Source organism: Hipposideros armiger, unplaced genomic scaffold (genome assembly GCF_001890085.2).
Source record: "Hipposideros armiger isolate ML-2016 unplaced genomic scaffold, ASM189008v1 scaffold_76, whole genome shotgun sequence".
Classification (NCBI taxonomy): domain Eukaryota; kingdom Metazoa; phylum Chordata; class Mammalia; order Chiroptera; family Hipposideridae; genus Hipposideros; species Hipposideros armiger.
In genome coordinates, this window is record NW_017731426.1 from 2368364 (window position 1) to 2386760 (window position 18397).

General features: G+C 33.5%; 1 protein-coding gene across 2 annotated transcripts in view; it reads left to right on the top strand.

The window, feature by feature from the left end:
* The window catches only part of ATF7IP (activating transcription factor 7 interacting protein), a 120297-nt gene that overhangs the window by 8696 nt on the left and 93204 nt on the right, over positions 1 to 18397 (top strand). Inside the window, exon 1 of one of the 2 annotated variants that reach the window (XM_019643286.1) lies at positions 10257 to 10409. The exons of the other annotated variant lie outside the window; for it this stretch is intronic. The gene's annotated coding sequence lies outside the window, so the exon portion shown is untranslated. Of the gene's footprint in view, positions 1 to 10256; positions 10410 to 18397 lie in introns of those variants that run through there. 2 annotated transcript variants of the gene reach the window in all.

The following is an 18397-nucleotide window of genomic DNA, read 5'->3' on the forward strand; positions in this document are numbered from 1 at the left end:
CCAGCTCTAGGTCGAGCTGTTGTTCACCATCTTAGCTGTAGAGGGCGCAGCGTCACTGGCCCTCATGTGGGATCCGAACTGGCGGCCCTGCAGCTCAGAGCTGGCATCCCAAGCCTACTCTTAACCAACACGCCACTTGGCCGGCCCTATAACTTCTTATAATGATGCTTTCCTAATTATTAGTATAAATTCATTCTCCCATTAGATCTATTCTTTGTGCTGATTGCATTGAAGAGTATAATCTTGACTAATAGTGGTGTATTTCAGCTGTAATTCTACTTTACTGTTTTCATAATGGATATAGGAAAGTTAGGTTATTGCCAGAATGTTTTTATTGAACTAATCAAACTTCAAATTGATAGAGGCATGAAAAGAAGAAATCAAAGAAGATAGAAATCAAATGGTAAAATATTATTGGCTTTATGAAAATAAACTTAAGGAGTAGGTAGAAATGTTAAAATATTATTGGCTTCTCTTAAGCATTTTCTTTTTTTTTTTTAAGTGAAAATTATCCATCTTTGGGTCTTTTTGAAGTAAATGTGCTTACAGAAGTTTGTATTTTTTACTTTTTGTGTTCCCTTTGCCCTTTCCTGAGAACTATTCCTAGTTCTGACAGATAATACTTGATTTTTTTCAGACTGTAATAGGTGAGAACTAGCAAATTTTGGACAGAAGTGCTACTAGAGAAATACATATGGATAGTGGTAAGAAATGGTGGCTAGCTAGCTTCTTGATAGTGAAGAGGTGGTGGATTTCAAGTGTTAGAAGCAAGAATTTAAAATCTTAGTTTTGAGGTTATTTAGTTTGGGAATCAGTATTCCTAGAGTTGAATCAGTATTTATAGCAACTTTATTATGGTAATTGATAATCTCATTAATGATTCTGTATCATAGAGAATATTTAGTTAAGTGTAACTTGTTCAGGAAAGCAAAGAGGTGTATGATCTAGTTTAGAAAGTTTCCTATTATAATTCTTTTAAGTTTTGAGGTATTGGAAAATTCATGCATTGGCATACCTAGTTTTTCAAGGGAGTCACGTAGAAAGAATTTTGAAGGTAAAGTTCTTGCCTTTGAGTTCCTAACAGTGGTGAGGCATATTATAGATAAAAATTAGTATTTACACAATAGATTACAAAAATACCATTTACACAATATGTTTCAAAAATGTCATCTAGTAGCTCTGAGGAGCCGTTGTCCCTGTCAGTTCCCTAAGCATCTAGAAATTACCTATTCATTAGTGGAGCTTTTCTTTTTAAAATTCTTGCCTACTTGATCTTTTTATGTTCTTTAGAGAGCCCAAAACTTTAAAAATTACTTCACAATATTCTTTCTCAGATTGTCTTGCAATCTACAGGGTAAATCTAGTGGTTTCTCCTGTCCTGTTAGCTTGTTCAAAACAGCAAAGTGAGTTCCACAAAATTAAACTTTGTATATGCTTCAAGTTGCATGGTGTAATGGAGACTGAGAGTATGAGTGCTACCTGGGCAGCTCTTTCAGTTTTTTAAGTCCTACAGAATGAGATCAGAGCGCTAGTGCTTATTTATGCAATGTGAATGTTTGCAGTTTTGAATTTTAATCATTTGGATTTTTGGTAATGACTCAGATCTCTTCTTGGTCACCTTCCAAAAAATGTGGTAGGCTTAAGAATATAGTTGATAGTGCCTTCCTGAGAGTCTTTATAATTGGACCACATAAACATGAATGTCTGGGAGATGAAGATGACCCATTAACTTTGCCATCAGAAATACTTATTCAGAACGTCTGCAATTTTTCATTGTTCAGAATAGTGTAAAAAATGTTTTTGGTTTTTTTTTTGTATCTAATAGTTGGGAATAACTAACTGTATACACTTTAGTTTGTGTAATTTAAGTTTTAAAACTCAGCATAATATTTTTGAATCTTGCCAGTTAACTCGCTTGTTTTAAAAGGATGAAGGACTGTAGGTAGATTATGAGTGACATTTATTTGTACTGCTTATTTTAGTCTCAAAGTTGAGTTTATGTTAGCATGATCTTTTTTTTTCATTTATAATTATATGTGTAAAACATACATTTTCAGGATGGAAGAGTTGATTTTTGAGGGTCTTGTAATATACACAGGTAAAAAGATTGTGGTCATAAATTCTTTGTATATAGGTAGAACTTACCTGATTAATAAGTAAGTAATTAAAAGTAGCTTTTTGTAAATGATAAGTAAAACAATAGATATTTGTGTAAGGCACAGAAAGTGGGACACTTCTTTGTGGGAAATCAAGGAAATCTTAGTATGTTAGGAAAACTCTAAATAACTCCCTGATGTAAATTCTCGATTTTTGTAAATGAGAGTCATGACTGCCATGGTGCCTGCATAATATGTCTAATAAAGGATCTGTTATTCTCACCTGAAAGTTCACTAATTTCTCTTTTTATTTTGCTTTGCTTTGCATCTCTTTTAAAGACATTATTCCTTTCTACTTTTATGTTTATAGTTATTTGTGTAGTACTTTATAAGCTTCCTGCAGTTAGGAATATCTTATTGACATACCTGACAAACGTCATATTGTAAAGAGAAATTCCTTCTAATTGGGTGTGATTAGACCATGATAAGACCACTTTTAAAACTATAAGATTGTTTTCCACAGTGCCTACCTTAATATTCAATAAGTATTTGCTTAATGAAAGAGTAAAACCCATTTGTTTCAAGTGGAGGTGAAAAAAAAACAAACACCAAAGTGATATTCTAGCTCCTTTCTTTCATTTAACTCATGATTATTCACAGATGTCAGATCTGCTTTTTAAAATAATTGAACATGTAATTTAGTTAATCAAGCACCTACTAGATTGTTAAAAGATATGTCAGGCACTTTGCATGTGAAAAATTATAAATAGTAAAGTTTTAGAAAAAAATTCCTAAATCTCATTCATTAAGAAATAGAAGAAAATTAAGAAAACAAGGAAACACCATTGCTTACCTATTAATAAGTTTTGAAAATATAACTCCAGAGGGGCGGCCAGTTAGCTCAGGTGGTGGGAGCGCAGGCTCATGGCACCAAGGTTGCTGATTCAATGCCCGCATGGGCCAACGAGCTGCACTCTCCACAACTAGATTGAAGACAACTGCTTGACTTCGAGCTGATGGGTCCTGGAAAAATACACTGTTACCCAAATAAAAAATTTCAAAAAAAAAAGAAAATATAACTCTGAAGGACATATATTGGGTTGTTGGAAAAGTCATGATGTATTTTTGCAACGAAAAACAGGAAAAATGAGACATGACTTTTCCGGACAACCCAATATATACAAATTAATAAGGGAGATGGAAAGATGTGTTTTAAGTCTATGTAATTCTTTCCCTCTCAGACTTATTTTAAGTGATTTAAAAATTGGAAGATAAAAAGAAATAAAGAAAGAACAAAAGAAAAGACAAAGATTTTTACTAAAATCAATTAATAATACAGTGAAGTGGAAAGAACAGTAATTTTGTTTTGGGACCTGGGCAGTTAGAGTCTCCCATCAGTATTCCTTATATATAAAATGGTGATACCACCTCCCTGCTAGGGTTAGTGTGACGATTAAAAGAGATTAGATACATAAAATGCTTAGCATTTGTTTTTGACACGTTTTTCTTCTCTGGCTTCAATCAATTCAGGCATGAATATTTGCTAAGATGCAGCTATGTGCAGCTATAGGGAACCATGAAGTGCAAGGAAGTATGCAGAAAATAACTGTTCTTGATTATTGGAGCTAGAATTTAAATGCATTTAAAAAGTAGTTTAGAAAAGTAGGTTGGATAATACCACTCACTAGTAGGGAAAATAAGCATTTAGAAAAATAGTTTATTTACGAAGATTTATGAGGGAGTCGAGCTTTAGGACTGATGCACTAAATTAAAAAAACAACAACATCAGTATTTAAAGACTGAAAACCCTAAGATTACTCATTTTACCAAGTTTACAGTAAGCCTCTTCATGGTGAAAAAGCAGCCATTTCCCACATTATTTACCTTCAGTGTTTTTCAGACATCATCATTCCCAAAGTTAGATATAATGTCATTTATTTTGGGCACTAAATACACATAGGATTATCTCATTTTCTTTTTTTAATTTCAGGTTCAAAAAGCTCCCTCTCCCTTTGTTTACCTTCTAGTTATGGAACTTGCTGGATATGCTCACTCAAAATTGAGTCAAAGAAAAGTGTCAGTTTTCTTCCATAACCTTTTCTTGGCCAAGTGCCTACCCCTTAAGGCACAGATTTGACCATATAAGTTTGTTTAATAATTTTCTGATTCTTCATTTATTTTGATGTTTTATTTTATTTGACCATTTATTTACATAGGTCTAATGAGGTTAACAACACTATATCCATTTGATAGGAGGTTTAAGAGTTAACTTCTGTCTAGATGTTTTGTAAGGTATAATAATTAACTTAATTAGTTTTATCTGCTTGATTACAAGATCTGGAACCAAAAGCCATCTAACTTACCTCAATGAGTTTTTACCAGCAGTACTTAGAATTGTAGGGTATCATGGCTCTCTGAGATGCCCACATTTGTCAATGTTTCTTGTCTGTCAGGAAGTGATATTCTTTAATCCCATTAAAGCTGAGAATCCATAAATTATAGAAGAGATACTGAGTTGATTTCCTGTGAAGATTTAGTAGGCATCTTTTCTTCATTTGAGATGCAGTCATTGTTTTATGTCATACCTGATTAAAAGAGATTTGCTTTTAAAGGTCACATTTCTCTTGTGGTCATGGTTACAAATTGATTTATCCAATTTTATCCAGGTAGGAAGGAAAACAGATTCTTATTGAAACTGTATGAACTGGTCATTAAAAGTAAAGAGGCTCAGTTATGATACTGTATACAATATTTAATCATTATTCTAAGTAGTTTTTTAGACAAGGGTAATCAGTAAATTCAGTAATTTTATACAGTATTCTTAAAATGTTCTGGTGGTTTAGTAAGATAAACTATAGTAAGGTCTTTCATAGGATTTTGTTTCCCTTGGAATTCTGAGTATATTCAGATCAAGATATTATTTAAAATACTATTTATACAAAGTATACCTTAACCGAGGGTTAAATATAGATTAAAAAGAAAGTATTTTCCTATATCACCATTAAAAATAAAATATTAACCACAATTAAATCAGTTAATTGAGTGCTAGGTTATTCTTGTTTTACTGACCTGGTGTTAAATTATCTAACATACAAAATTACCTTCACCAGAGTAACAGAATCATGGAAATCCTGACCCATTCTCTTGATACAGTTATTACAGATGTCGATTCATGAAGGTAATGCCATCTTTATACCAGGATGCCTGTATCCATGAGTCTTTTCTGTGTAACAATAGTTAAGATGATTTGGTACAGTTCTTTACTAAGGATCTTTTAATGTTTTTAGAAGAACATTTTTTCCCTCAGGTATATTGGCAGCAAAGATTTTAACTTCATTTTTGTTTCTTAAGTCTCATTGCTCCGGCCTAGCCTAGTTTACTCACTACATCTGGTACACAACTATCATTCCTGGAATTTTATTCACTGTCGTGGGATTTTCTTTACCCTTTTGTGTAGGACCCTTGTTTTCCATGTGTCATGTCTTCTGTCATTAGGGGAAGGGGTCCATATTGTCTAGTTACTTTCTGAGCAAGAGTATACAGGAGGTATATTTTTTTGTGACTGTGTGTCTGAAAATTGCCATTCTATGTTTTTATGCTTGATTGATAGTTTGGCTAGGTATAGAAATCTAGTTTAGAAACAATTTTTCTTCAGAATTTTAAAGGCACTGCTTCATTATCTTCTTGCTTCTATTATTACTGAGAAATATGGAGCCATCCTTTTTTATGATTTTTCCCTTCACTTGAAGCTTGTAGAATCTGTTATTAGCCTCCAGTATTCTGAAAGTTTATCACTGCTGCCATTCATTGGGCTCTTTCAGTTTGGCAACTCTTGCCTTTCAATCCTGGATATTTTTCTTAAATGAGTTCATTGGTAATATCTTTCTTCTGCTACTCTATCATTACAATGAGAATTTTTGGATGGAAACTCCCAATTGTTTTTTTATATTTCCCCCCATTTACAGCTTTTTCTTTTTGCTCAGATTTCTTCAGCTTTGTCATCCAGTTCTACTGAGTTTTTTATTTTTTCTATCATGTTCTTAATTTATGTGTTTCATTCCTTGCCTGTAGTATTCTATTCTTGAACATGAATGCAACATCTTTTCTGATCTGTGGATATTAATGATTTTTTTTTGAAGTTTTCGTCCTGTGTAGCCTATTGCTTTGTGTTTTTTAAAGTTTTATTTGTTATTAATTTATTTTTTTAGTCTTTGTCTTTCATGTTAGACTTGTTTTAGTTGCCTTCCTCTTTTTTGTCTGACTGCCTAATATGTTGTGGAAGATTAAAAATTTGATTAGAATATTTAAATTTTTCAGTTTTAAACTTCACTATAGGCTGATTTGCATAGGCTATTTTTGGAGAGCTCCCCAGATCTTAAGGTCTTGTCTCTTGGGCTTGTTAGTATCTCTAGAGAATGGTCTTCCTTCCTTTATTTATTTATTTATTTATTTATTTATTTATTTATTTATTTATTTATTTATTTATTTATTTATTTTTTGGTCTTCCTTTTTTATATATGGAAAATCGGGAGTCTGATTTTCAGCATTCTGGGAAATTCAGGGAGGAAGAGGAATAGGAGTCTCTGCAGTTAGCACATAATCCTCTCTACTTGGTATGCTACTCTCATTTTAACTGTAGATGTTGTTTTCAGGTTTTTTTCTAGGATTGGGGCAAGCAGGTAGGTATTCAGTGAAATGTGGTGAGGCCATCTTAATGCTACACAAGTAGCTTTCCACTAGTATTCCCTTTTTCAGTCACACCAATCTGTTCCCTTCACTCCAATTTGCAAAGGTGCTTTGTTCTCCTAGTTTCTATGTCTTTTGAAGTTGCTGCCATGTGAATTAAATTGGTTCTTAATTTATCCCCAGTGCAGCTTGGAATGTGATGTTTTGGGAACTGCTAAGTTAGTTACCAGTAGTTCTGCTTATTTTTCACCTCCTAAAACCTTTCCAGCTATTGTCTTTTTTACTTTTCTCCCTGTTCTTGAGGATTTATGCTTCAAAAAATATCTTTACTATAGTTTTAATGAGATTTGAGGAAATGAAGTTAGGTGTTTTTAGTTCTCCATCTTAATGCCCTTCTAATATTCCGTTTCTCTGTTAATATGTATAATATTGGTAATAACTTGTATAATTAAAGTATATTAACTAAATAAATGAAAAATATCTTTAATTCCTACCCAATACAGTAAAACCTTTTATTTAGGTTCTATGGAGTTTTCAATATTTTAATAAAGAAATTTTTCTAATAGTGTGATATACCAGGAGTGCCAAAAAAATGTATATAAGTGGACACTTTGGTCAGTGTTGCTCAAACAGTAGTTCGCCGTAATCAGAAGTGTCTGGACACTGATGGTAACTTCTTTGAGCACCTCTTGTAATTGCAGAAGTCAAATGTGACTTGTATTCATCTTTTGTTATTGGTATATATTGAGTATTAAAATTTTAATACAATTTTCCTTTCTTAAAATGTGTATACATTTTTTTGGCACCCTCTGTATATAAAAAGTGCAGCACTTGATTAGAGTTAATCTCTTCTAGTTTTTATCACTTGTGTGACCCCTGGCAAATGATTACATTTTCTGGTCGTAACACTTGAGATTATAGGACTCTTACTTTACATGGTCATTTTAAGGATGAAATGAAGGTCCGGCTGAGTGGCTCACTTGGTTAAGAACTCTCTCAAGAGTGCAAGCTCTGAGCAACAGCGGTTTGATGCCCGGCCCGAGCTGAGCTGCCAACAGGTGGCAGGATGGCTCAGCTAAAAAAAAAAAAAAAAAAGAGAGAATGAAATGAAAAGTGCTAGTTTTTATTTAGGAAGAGACAAAACATTTGGTAATGATGGAAATGTTTAACATTAGAAATAGTTTCCTGGTATGCTTTCTTTTACATTTCTAAACCCAATAAATGATTGGGTTTATTATGACTCAACTTATCAAAAGCAAATATAATCTATTTCATTATATAATCAAGCTGTATTCTTTCTTAGTCTTAAAATTTTAGAGATAAATAATATACGTATGTTCTATAGCTTTCTATAGACTTTTAGAGTTCAACTCCTCTAAGCACATAGTAGCTCCTATGTAGTGCCTATAAAAACACTAAAAACTGAAAAATGCTCCACAAAAAGTATTTTTTCCATCTTGGGTTTTGAAGTGCAGGAGTTATTAGGCCAAGACTAAATAAAAGCTTAGGGAACTTATTAGTTGACTATTCTTCCTGGAAAGTAAGAGTTGAGATTCATAAAAATGAAGGAACTTGTAAAGATGTAGAATTTTCTGAGATTTTTGTGGTAGAAACAAAAACACTGGAAATGTTTCAACTCACCATCTATTGAGCAAATAAATACTGTGTTGCACACTATGGAAGTGAATGGAAAATTAATTAAGATGTGATTTCTGTCCTTTAGGAACTCATATAAAGATATAAGTAATGAAATATGGTAAGTATAATGATGGTATGCATAAAAGATCTTGAGAGAGCTGTTATACCTAGTTGGGGGATGGGCATAGTGAGGAGAAAGGAGACTAAGGGAAGGATTGTCAGTGATAAAATAATTTAGGTTGAATTGTGACTAGGACATTCGAGATTTGTTATGTAATTTAAATCTTTGTTGAACGGACTTCCTAAAGAATCTACTTAGTATCAGAAGCTGTTCCCAGATAGCTCCAAGTGTTTTGGCTATTTGTCTCTCCATTAACCTTAGTCACATTCCAGTGCTGCAGTAATGTCTATTCTGTTAGAATCTTTCCCAGTTTACCAACCTCTTGCTTTTAACAAATAGATTTGAGCCACTTCAGAGAATCAGTTATATTTTTGAAGAATTTATGTGGGTTGGATCAAACATAACTTATTTTTTCTGATAAAATACATAAAAGCAGTTTTTACATACATTATCTAGTTTGCCTCCTGGAGAATAAAGACCTTTTAAAAGCTGATTGGTTTTTTGTTTTTTTTTTATGGAAAATTTCAAATATATACAGAAATAGAATGAAATAATGAGCTCCATGTGCCCAGTCACTCAGCTTGAAAAATCAATTTAGGGGGCCAGTCTCCTTTCAGCTATACCCCCTACTCCCCCTCCCCACCAACAGTTTTAATAAATACCTACATCAAGTGGAGGATCGAGACATGATAGCACAGGGCAGCTAAATTTTAGGAAGGTAAACCAAGGAAGAGAGAAGGAGAAGGTGAATTTCCTAGCTGATGTGAACTATCAAGAAAACAGGTTCTTTCTCTGCTTTTGTCCTTCACTTCTCTTGATGGCTAGTGTTAATACCAAGACACATTTGTTGGTTAACTCTCAAATTTGGTTAATATACCTACTTTCAGATTGAATTTTACCCTTTTATTCTATTTGTTTTTTTCCCAAGGGTGTCTACATTTGCTTTTCACCCATATCAAAATGTTGGGAGGTCCGTGGCAGGGCATGAAATTTAATTTGCCCTGGGACCACTCATTCACCTGGGGATGTCTTTGTGACCATCTGGACTACAAAAGAGAAGAAATTGTTTTTACCTTTATGGCAGATTGCTCAAAATATGCTTTGTTGCCATCATAGCTCTAATGATTCTTGCCCCTCCCTAGCAGTTATTTAAAATTATTGTCAAGATTCAAATATTTGATTGCAATCTTTAACCTTTCTGCTAAAGTTGAGCACTTTGGGGGTTTAGGTTCTGTGGGAAAAACCTTTAATTAGCCTTCTATAAATGAAAATTGACTGTTAAGATTTAAACAGCTTAATTTTCCAGAAATTATAAAAATTGGCATTCCTTTCATGATAAAAGTACTACAAAAGATTTTTTAAAAAGGCCTTGAGCAGAGTTTGACTTTTTTTTCTGGACTGAAATGGAGGCTTTCTTTCAAGCAAATTCCCTGATGTTTGCTGTGTGTGATTTGGCTCCATCTCTGTAACTGCTAATATGTGGCATGGACTTCAAGCTGTCTGGGATCTGGATGTGCCCAAAGTCTGTATTGCAAGTCGGGACTCACAGGCATTATGTTACAAAACTGGCTTGCTGCCTTCTCTGTTTTCTGTGTCCTGAGTAGCTGCATTGTTTGTTGCAATGTATGCATTAGCTGTTGTCTGTGTTCAGTTTCCTGCAGGCTGACAAAGTGGGAGGGGTTTTGTTTGATACATAGCTGAGTTTTCACTGTGGGAGTTCTTGAGTGCACATTGCAGCCATCTTAATTACACTTTAGTGCAACTGAGACAGTGCAGCTGTCTCAAAATGGCTGCTAACCTAGTCTTTGTAGCTGCTTAGGCAGCAAGTATGCCAGTGTGGAGACTTGTCACATACATCAAGACCAGAGGTAAGAACCAAATGCTCTTTATTTTGAACATTTTAATTAAAAAAACATTTGAATTTTACTGAGTTTACATAGGAAGGCGAACTTAGAGCTTGCTTGCTAGGAAGTTCAAATGTTTGCTGATAGAACCTTTAAGCCTCTATTATGGAAACAGTGCATAGGATGGTGAGGTCAAAGGTTAAATTCCTGTAATTTCTCACCATCTTCTGTTCTGTCATTGCCAGAACATTTGATCACCACAGTGGTGCTTTTCTGGCTCTAATTAACTTAATATTCCTTTTGTGTTGGATATTTTAGTTTGCTTGATATTTATTTTTAGAAATAAAAAATATATTAATCTGAATAGATTTTTTTTTTTTTTTAAAAAGCCTAACAACCTTGTTTTGAACAGTGTGATTTTTCTGGGTGTGTGTGTGTGTGTGTGTGTGTGTGTGTGTGTGTGTGTGTGTGTTTTGGAGGTATTGTTTGGTAGCTTTCTGGGAAGAATATTAATTCTCTTTATATAAATCAGTTACAGAAAAAATATATATATATATTTTTTAACACTATCAGACTTTTTGTATTATGGGTTCCAATTCTTTTTCATTGTGCTGCCTCCTCCCGGCCATCCAATTACTTCACATTTTTAATGATGCTAACTTTTTATCCTAATAACTTTTGCTTATATTGGCATTCAAATGCAGATTTCGAATTTAGAAATAAGTGTACATCTTCTAGGTCGGGATATCCCTTTTCTTTATAGCTAATGTATTCTAATGTAACAAAACTGAAGTAAATACTCTATTTTTAAGTTAATTAACTTATATTAATTGTTGATGTCCACTTTAGTCTTAGTTTAAACTTGTGGTATATTTAAAAGTAATGCAACTCATTGACTTTGTAAGTTTTGTTTCAAAAATTTCAAAAAGCTTTCTTAACTTTGTTCTGAAATAGAAACATTTATTGAGATACTGTAAATCCACAGTGACCCAGAAAGGTGGGAGAATTAAATTCTTATTCACATATTTCAGATACGCAGAACAGTTATACTTTTAGCACTAATGTTTAAATCACAGTACTTTAAAATTTTTTTTAAATGGTATAGCACATTTCTCCAGCTTTGTCAGTAGAGTATTATGAATATATCCCTGACTAATAGGACATAGAACAGTAAGTTTTGAACTTTGTAAATACAGCAACTTTTTAAAAAACAGCAATTTTTTTGTACATTAAATTCTTATGAAGGACCCCAGTATATAAAAGTGATACATAGGTTATTTTACTATTGTGCACTTGTTTTATAATGTAAATTTATAATGTTTACTTATAAGTATTTAATAAAATGAGAACAATTAGGCTGCTATGATGAAAACAAAGGTTTAAAAATAGATGACATATGACAATAATGATCTTGTATTACAGGATCCAGGTCTCTTATTTGTAAAGCTCCAGGCGCTAAGGGACTGGAATTCAGTTTGAAGCATATTCTAGAACATAATATTCTTTATGTTCTCTTTTGATTTTCAGGAAGATAGAGCATACGATCTATATTTACACAATTTAATAGTTTAAAATTGCTGCATTGCCACAAAATTGTGTTTATATCTGTTGTTTGTTTTTTTTTTAAATAGAATTGTTTTTCCTAACTTAGTATTCAGTGGCCTAAAATGTATTTAGGATTACTAGCTCAGTTTCATCAACAGCTTTAGCACGTTTATTTCACCCTCATTAACTTTGTAAAGTTGTGACTTTTTAAATATAATATGGTAGATTAATCTGAACATTACTTTATGTAAATCCCCTAAAAGAGAAAAATAAGAAGAAGTTCAGTACATGTGAAAGATTCTATCCACCATCACCATGCCTTTCATTAAGGTTGTGACCTGAAGTGAGTATGACATAGGAAAGTGAATGTGCTGTGACCATAATCACTCTTTCATGCCTCTCGTACTATGAACAGCTCACTGTGTTTAAAAAATTTCATGCAATGCAAGAAGCCATGTGTTTGGTTTGATATCCTTTCTTGCTGGAAAAAAACTGGCTAGGTTGAAATTATTGATCAACTTATGTTGATCTTCAGAGGTGGACCTGAGGGAAATTTTAATGATCTACTCTTTTTGCCTTCTGTGGATTATAACATTTATCTCCACCCTCCTCAAGGTGACTCCACTGATTATTACTTGCACATGGGGAAACACTAACACTCTGGTTACTCAAGATATTATCGCTAATTCTTTCAGTGCATGTTGCATTTTTGCAACTGTGAGCATAAACTAGGGATCCCACTGGGATTATTACTTTTGGAATTGGTGACAGTTTCAAATTTTGTATGCTGAATTCCAGGTTAGGTATTATGTTGAATAACAGAAGGCATAATAAATCTGGGAGCTGGATAACTGAGGTTTTAAATTACTATTTTGTCACTTCTAGTCATCCCCATTTGTTTAGCCTTTTTCATAAGCCATTTCATTATCATCGGACTTTAAGGGAAATGTTGAAGTAGTGGAAAGATCAAGAGTTCAAACCTAAATGTGAATTCTGTTTTTACTACCCTTATATTGGCCAACGTATTCCATTTTCTGACTCTTGTTTCCTCATCTATAAAATGGGAGAAAATTCCTATCCATTTGGAAAGGATATGCTGAGGATCAGTTTATATAATGTTTCTGAATAGTACCATGAAATAGTCCGCAAATATCTGGTATGCTAATTTTCTAGTAATATTTGAATGCATTTTAGTTTATTTGCTTCTCAGATGTCATATACTTTCTTAGATGTGATTGGATCAGAGAATGTGGTATGTTAAAAAGTATGAGAAATTTCTCATGTAACTCATGCTCAGAAGTAACAAGTACTAACTAACATAAGTATATTGATTTGGTACTATCATATATTTTCTACCGGGTCCTACTTTGTTAAATAAATTAGCCAATATAGAAAATTTGCATTACACACAGGAGTGGGAGAAATGTTTCAGTTCTAGTCTTGGCTGAGTTCTCCAAATATACAGCGAAAAAATTTTTCTATATAGGTGACTTGAATTCAGAGCCTAGAGTTCTCTGTGTTTCAGTACAAGGGAGAACCTTAAGAACAGTATAGTTCCCTTTCAGTGGCCACAAGCTGGGAGCCAACAGACATATTTTATCCTTTAGCCACTGTCCTATTTCTCTAGTTAACATTTAAAGTTGTCAGATATTACACAAAAATGTGGATGTCTCATCTCTTGAAAAATAGAAGGTTGGGTAGTGGTAGGAGTATGTTTCTGTTTGAGAAAAATAATCTCAGTTGAGTAGTTACTGTCCCCTTCAGATAGGGCCTAGTCCTCACATCTGGCCTTCTTCATTAATTCATATTACCTGCTGGGCCCTTGCAAGCTGTTCCTTTTAAATCCCTCTTCTACTTACTTGACAGATTGTTGGCAGCCTTTAATATTTAAAATACAGCTCCCAGCCAGAGGAAAGTAAACATAAGTAAAATCTAGTCTACTTTGCTTGCTAGGAGAGAAGCATATGTAAAGTCAGTTTATTCTTTAGACGATAGGGCACACTTGCTAACCTTTAGCCATGTCCAAATCTTTATATTAGAGTACTATGGTGGCTGATTGAAGGAGATACAGCCGACATCAACCAAAGTGACAATTGATTGAAAGTGGACAGATTAAAGAAATACTAATTAGAAACATATAAGTACTTTGAGGTCTTTTAATATGATAATAAATTGTCTTTAAATGTTATTACTGTTAAAGACATCACTGTTTATAAGCTTGGTGTTCTTAATGATGATAGTAAATAAGAAAAAGTTAAATTTTATTCAAGATATACAATTTACTGAACAGGTAAATGAAATATATTTTATAAAAGATTTTTGCCTAAATTGGTTGAGCTAAGATGCTTTAGCACTTAAAATGAGTAAGTTCCTAATAGAAAGTTTTCTTAGGGCATTAGGCTAGATAATTTCATAGGCCATTATAAACTTATTTTTGTTAAAAGTTTCTTCTGTTTAAATAATATTCATTGTCTCAACTGTGTGAAGACTATGATGGTCCATGAAACATGGTAGTGTATAATCATGATCTGATGTGAATTTTAATTCCACATTTTCCAGAGTGAAAGCCAGCTTCTTAGCATTCATGTAATAATACCACGACAGTCGTAACTCTAGTGAAGTGCTAAAAGAATGTTCTTTTTTGGAAAATGATTTCCAAGTCAGAGGGAAAACTTCAGTGAAAATTGAAAAAGCAGTTAACTTGCACAGGAAACATGGACTGCACTGCTTTCTTCTTACTCCTCATACTCCTAAAAGAGAATGTGATTTGGGAGAAAGCTTAAAGTCTATTAAAATAAGGGATTTAAAAAAAATTGCTCAGTTTAGAACTTTCACGAAGTGTTCTGTATTAATAATTTGTAAGTCTGTTATTAATGTGTCAATATGGAAATAATGAAAACAGTGCTTATTTGACTCAGTGAATCTGTGAGTTTGGTGAAAGAGGGCATTTAACACCAGAGGAAGTCTGCGGAGTTGCTTCTGCATCTGCCTAAGCAGGGGTTTCTACCTTCTCTGCTGAAGCAAACCGGACACTACAGCCCAGCAGAGCCATCTGATCTTGTGCTTTCCTTTGCTGCGACAGAAGCATCATGGCATTCAAAGTGGAAAGTATTAGCATAGAAGTCAGGAAACTATTATTTTTTATTCTGGTACTATTAAGCAATTGTATTGTTTTGGATAAATTATTGAAGCTCTTAATGCCATTCCTTGACCATTAAATGAGGGAGGTAGTTGGACTAGATAAGGAGTCAGGGAAGAACAAAAACTTTGGTGTCAAAGTCAAGGTGAATTCTTATTCTTCCATTCACTAGTTAGAAGTTTGTATGAGAAGTGTATGTAGTGCTCAAAGTATAGTGCCTATTTATATTAAGTGTTCAATGAGTCTTTATGCATTATTTTGTTATGGGATGAGGCTAACTGCTTATTTTGAGAACCTCAGTTTTCATATCTTTAAATGGGGTTAAAGTCTACCATACCGTGTTGATATTGGGGTTTAAATGAGCATAACAAATAAAGTACCTCGTGCAATGTGTAGAACAAATTAAGTTTTGAGTGAATATTAGCTGTGTTTCCCTCACAAGGTTCCCTCCAGCACAATTTTTTTCTTTTTTTCAGTCATTATGGAGTTGGGGAAATATGGGCTACTGGGCACTTTAAAAAAGGATCTTTAAGGAGATGGGGTTTTCAGGACCTGGCTGATTCGTAGTAAAAATGCCAGAGAGCAAGGTGTTTAAATCTCAAAGCGGAGACTTTAAAGAGACTACAGAGACCAAATATAGAAGCTAAGGTAGCACAATAGAATAAAAACAAAAATGGACCGTGAATTGATCAATTGATTCAACAAATTTAACAAATATTTATTATGCACCTATTATGTGCCAGGCACTGTTTTGATGGTTGGAATACAAGATCCCTGCCCTCAATGAGTTTACATTGGGGCAGGGGAAATGGGAAGACAGTAAATATGAGCAAGTGAAAATGCTGAGGCGTGGAGGATGCTGGGGGTAGGGTGGAATAAATAGCCAGTAGCCAGATGAGCACTACGCATAGATCTGTCCTTGTCCTTTCATCTGCTGCTTGGTGGACAGCAGATCCTGACAAGAGAATATAGTTGTTTCAGGAAATCTATTATTGCTTATCAAAGGTAACCCAGGTAACACTTTGGATTATCTACACATCAGAAGTTGACCAGTTCCTGTTGATATGTATCTTTATCATTCCCCTAATTTAGAGCCTCGTTTTCTTTATTGTGTATTAAGGATAATTTAAGCACTATGTTTTAAGATGACTGAAAATAAGATTAAAAAGTAAGAAACATATTTTGGATAACCCCTAGTTAGCATATTAACTACTTTTCATCTTGTCATTTTAGATGTGTGGCTCTAAACCAGTTACTGGACTATTATTTGAAAATGAAATTTAATATATTTATACTCAATAAAATACGTGGAAAAATATAAGTGGAGGTACAGATTTATTAGTAGTCCATAAATAATATTTTTAAAAACTTAAAGGACTTTATAGATAATGACTCAACACTTGCCCAGTGAGATCTGGTCATTTAAAACAATACACAAAATTTAACGTGCTTGAGTTTGCTATTGAGAGACTGCTTTATTAATATTAACCAGTGGTAAGTATGCTGAATTATTTAACCATCATAATCGTGATACCTGAAGTTGTATTGTCTTACTGTTTGGTGAAACATAAAGCAATGTTTCTAAAAGCAGATCTGTTCAATGATCATTTACTATTTAAGTGGTTAGTAAACAAAAGGTAGCTGTAGAGTAAAATGAGCACGACTTTTAAATAATTTAAATTATACTTTATATTTTTGATGATTGTTAAAAACAGCAGTCATTGGATTTATGTAATCATGTTGGTCTATGCCACAAATAAACTAAGGTTTTTCAATATTTCTGGGGGTTAAACATTTTTTTTTTGGGTGGTGGGGGTACAATTTCAAGTTATATAAGAATTATATATAGAGTTACATATAAGAATTATAAGTTGATTTTCTCTTAATACCTGGATTTGAATCATATTAGTAAATAGATAACTAGATATATTCTAGAGCCAGTCAGTGCCTGTGGGGAACTAATGGGGGAGGGTTTACTCAGCAGTATTCTCCTTTAGTTTGGTCTTGAAATGAGGACTGCTTTATGTAAATCGTCCTAACTGGCGCCAGCTAGCTGTAACTGCAGTAGGGCTGTGCTAGGGCAGCAAGTAATATGTGTCATGGATTTTCTGTTTGGAATGTATAAGAATTCAGCCTTTTGGAGTGAAAGAACAGAGTTGATGCATTAGAATAGAAGTACTGAGACCTTCACAGCTGGCAATGAATATGTGCAATAGTGAGAAGCTATAAGCCATTTAAGCTTTTAGTTCTGCTTTTGTAGATTTATGCCTTTTGATACTATTGGATAATATGTGGGAGGTACTTAACTGCACACAGTTGCTGCAGACCTAATAGTTGGCAGCATAGAAAGCAGTACAAAAGAATTCTGATTCTAGGCATCTTCACTTGGAATAGTCCTTTGGAAAGATGTACTTTGTGTGTTCTGTGATCTTCTTTGACATACTGTCTGATTTTTTTTGGCTTTTGTGGTTAATGGGATGTTTGCTGCACAAACTAAACAACAGATGTGAACCACTGTTTGAAAGGAATTTTAATATGTAGCCAATCTACTGTATTCCTGTTCCTCTTATGAATATGAACCAAATAAGGAATTTAGGCTCAAGAAGGCTGATCTAGAAGTCTGCGTTAGCTTTTAATGTTTATACAAATGAACCAAGTAGCAGTGGTTTGCAGAAGAGGAGGTCCTTTTCTCAATATCAAGCTGGCCACAGGTAAGAGATTCAGGTCCTTTTTCTGTGACACTCCCTCAGGCCTTATATCTATCTCTCACTATTGGGAAGCTTTCTGTTTTTAGTTTTAGTAATACCAGGATTGGTAGATTGTTTAATGTTAATTTGCAGATTTTGAATGCCATATTTAGATTTGGGTTTTAAAAAATTATTTCCATTTTCTGATTTCCTCAGGCTTGAATCAAAATGAACTAACAGTGGGCTTCAAATAGGAATATTACTCATGCATACAATGATACATTTATGTTACATAGAAGTCAGTTTTAAATCTCTTGTCATTATAGTCCTGTTACAGGTACATACAGAGACATAACATTTTGTAACCTTACTGAACTGTAAAGTTTTAGTGTAAACTTACCACTTTGAATTCATCATCAAAATCAGAGTGCTTATTTTTTAACAAGTGGCTCATGGACACTCATCAGATAATGTATATTTATACATATAACATGGTCAAGTTTTCCAATACTACCCTTATCATTTCCATATATTGGACATCACTAAATTTACCATCATTTAACAAAGTAAATCTATGAGTCTAAAAGTAAAATGAATGTATTAATTAGAAATTCCATTGAATCTAATGTTTTATTCCTGAA